A 3,469-nucleotide genomic window follows, 5' to 3' on the forward strand; every position below is an offset into this window, starting at 1 on the left:
CTAAAGTTTTCATCGCACAACAAATAACAAGCAATGAAATGAACTTCAGCTCAACCAATCCTCGGCGTTGGAAATGCTTGCTTTGAACCAGAAGTGATTCTCTGGGAAGGGGCATCTACTATCAATCTCGAGACCAATGCAGGACTAATCATCCAGGCTGAAGCGGCCTCTGTCAGGACGCATATTGTGATAGCCATGGTAGGGAACCATAGCAACGTCCGAGGTATAGATACAGTTGCTTCTCATAAATGGTAGTAACATTGTGTCAACAGCAGTTGGATTGCCTTTCACCATCATTGGATAGTTTTTTCCAAGGAAGAGCGAGTTTCCTCCAAGAGTATCAATACTAAATCAGGAAGAAGGTGTTGGCGCTAGCATAGTAGTATCCATCCCGAATACCCTGCAATGGATGTTGGAATAGGTCCAGAGAGTGCGACCATGGGAGACAACACCTACTTCCTTAGTAACATCAGCAGTGCCCTGTATACAAACAACAAGAGGTGATCCATCAGAATAAGTTGCCAGGCGCCACTTAGTATATGGGTCCCCATGCTCGTGATCATCATCATTGTCATCTCCCCCTTGGTTATAAAAAATTTCAAATATAGGTGGTGGAATGTTCATAGGACCTTGGAAAGACAAGAAGGTTAATTAGTAAAGGGAAACTAGCTAACCCGCATGCATGTGGATGAAACAATTATAATTACGGTGGAAGACAAACGAACCGAAAGCATAAGGATTCCATGCAAAAATAGTGCCACGAGTGGTGGCAGCAAACACAAGACCCTCGTATTGAATTGCATCACAGTACTCATCCATGTATAGAAACTGATTTTTGAGCAATATCCATCAAGTCGAACCATGAAGGATGGCAACAGGCTTGTCGAAGGTAGCGACAATAGAAGCATTCCTATAACCCCAAGAGCGGTTGGGAACTCGACAAATTGCTAGCTTCTGTAGACGACAGTCACCATGATCATAGTTGAACGTACATAGAACACCGGTGTGCTCAACCTCTGGGAAGTCTGAGATTTTTGGAAGTGGAACCCAGTGATGAGTGTACACATTCACAAGTTCCCACTCGCAGTTGTACCCAATATAAACAACCCAATCTCCATTTGTGCCTGCCAAGCCTTACCCTCAAGCGATGGCATCTTAACATCACACGTATCATTATCAAGCGGCATCAACTTGCACAATGCGAGGCCTCCGTCATCCGCACGCCAGTCAGCAGGGTCACGGCGAAGAAGATACGGGAGATCAAACCGCTCCTGGACCCTTGGGTTGCTTGTAATGATGTTATTAGTTGAGTCGAGAATGGTCTTAAACGAACCTGCCATGCTAGCCGAGGTGATGACGTTGCACCGATCAATGAGTTCCTCCACCACATCATCATTCAGATTGGGGCAAGAAATAACGGGGTCGTTTCTGGTCTGTTCCCTCCATGGAGAAGACGATCGAACAATGGCAGAAGGAAGGGTGAAGGAAAATGGAGGAGGGAGGAAGAGCGTGCGATAGTAGTTCCAAATCGAGAGGGAAAGGCTAAGAGTCGGTGGACAGTTGCCATGGTACACGAAGAGGCGCCCCGGCCTACATAGACGTCCATTCGGAAAGAGCTATGCTATGCACACGATAAAATCAGGACGATTCACAAACGATGGTTAAATCAGGCCGTACATGCATATGAGTGAAACAACACAGGACGCTGGATTTACATATCGTGCACACATCGGGCACCAGTATTGTCCATGGAGCAGTTTTGGTTCGGAAATTGTACAAAAGGACTCACCATCATTTCACTAACATGTTGGAACGGGACCACATGTCAACGAAGAGGCTAGTGGGGAGCGGACGGTTGCCACAGAGGTCACACACTGACGACAAGGCCGGCCTATCAGACCTAGCGCCCGTGCGGGATGGCTTCCGTCCCCCACATGAGCGAAGCCACTTCGCACCCCCACACGGTTGGTCCGCCATGCCGCTAGGCCAACTCCAGCGCGTGCAGCTCAGACCCGTGCTCGCTCAGCCCCCTTTTCCTCCATGCCCCGGAGCTACCCAACCACGGCTACGTGTTTTGCGCACCCGGTGGCTGGATTTGGAGTGGATCCAGTCGGGCTTGAGCTCGCCCGGCTGTGGGAGGCTGCACCGCGCCATGGACTAGTCGGGCACCGGGCCGGAAGGCCCAGGCAAGGCCACAAGGCTGCATGCAGGTACTGACTCCTCTAGCTGCTCGGATCTACACCGTCGGTGGTCCACCCGCAGATACATGAATGGCGGTCGGTCGGGCTCGGTGCTGGCCCAAAAGCTCGTCGCTGCACTGTTGCCACTCATTACGTGCGATGACTACCCAAAGAAGGTCTTGTGTCGTGTGTCTACAACACCGGAACATCCCGGATGGGTGTTCATCAAGTGCTCAACCAATGGGGTATGTGCTACTTTAGCTTCGGTTGTGCTCTCGAATTAGACTAGTTGTGCTAACTTAACATTTTATTGTGTAGAATGGATGCAAGTTTTGGTATTCGGAAGAAGAGTACATCGATATATTGATAGAGTGCAATTTCGTAGATGTTCTAGCACTTTTAGCTAGCATAGAGGCTAGAGATGAGACTAGTGCACTTGTTGATAGAATAGGGGCTAGACATGAGACTAGATGCGAGGAAGCAACGTCTACTTCTTTACACTCGAAGAAGAAAGAAGCACGCAAGATCGAGCATCCGCAGATCAACAATGAATGCATTGAGAAGGCACTACTCCAACTTACAGGAGCAGTTATGGAAGTTGGATATCTTCTAAAATGTATTATTGTGGTTCTTGTTTTGTTTGGTCTTGCTTTTCTAGTCAAATTTTGCTGATGTATTTCCATGTACCAAAAATCTATGGCCCTGTTTGGATACTCTAACTCAGTTAGAGTTAGATTCTAACCCTGAACTAACTCTAACCAAAGAGGTGTTTGGATGGCAGGGTTAGATGGAGCGCGGATACGGCAAGGTGCCTTCACGGGCGGTGCGAGAGGGAGGGAGGGAGAGGACGAGAAGCTTTGAGGAAGTGGGGAGGGATCTGCTGTGGGAAGAGCGAGAGAAAAGGATGTTTTTAGTGGTCCCAAGAAGAACTAACCCAAATAAGCATATCTTGGGTGGGCTAGTTTTTTGGGGTGGGTTAGATGCAACTAACCCAAACTAACCCTCCTGTTTGGGTATTTTTGGGTTAGTTAAGTCCAAACTAACCCAAACTAACTCTAACCCATGGATCCAAATAGGGCCAATGATGAAAAAAAGATACGTGTTTGCAAAGAAAAATGTACATGGCCGGAATGCGTCCGCGCATTGGGCGCACGGCCACCGCATCCGATAAATGGCCCGAACACGACCCCATTGCCCTACTCAAACAAACAGAATCCGGGCAAAATGGAGGTCCGTTTGGGGTCGTGAGTTGGAGTTGGCCTAACAAGTGGGACCGCAGTTGAGGAAAC

This window comes from Triticum urartu, chromosome 2 (genome assembly GCF_003073215.2).
Source record: "Triticum urartu cultivar G1812 chromosome 2, Tu2.1, whole genome shotgun sequence".
Taxonomy (NCBI): domain Eukaryota; kingdom Viridiplantae; phylum Streptophyta; class Magnoliopsida; order Poales; family Poaceae; genus Triticum; species Triticum urartu.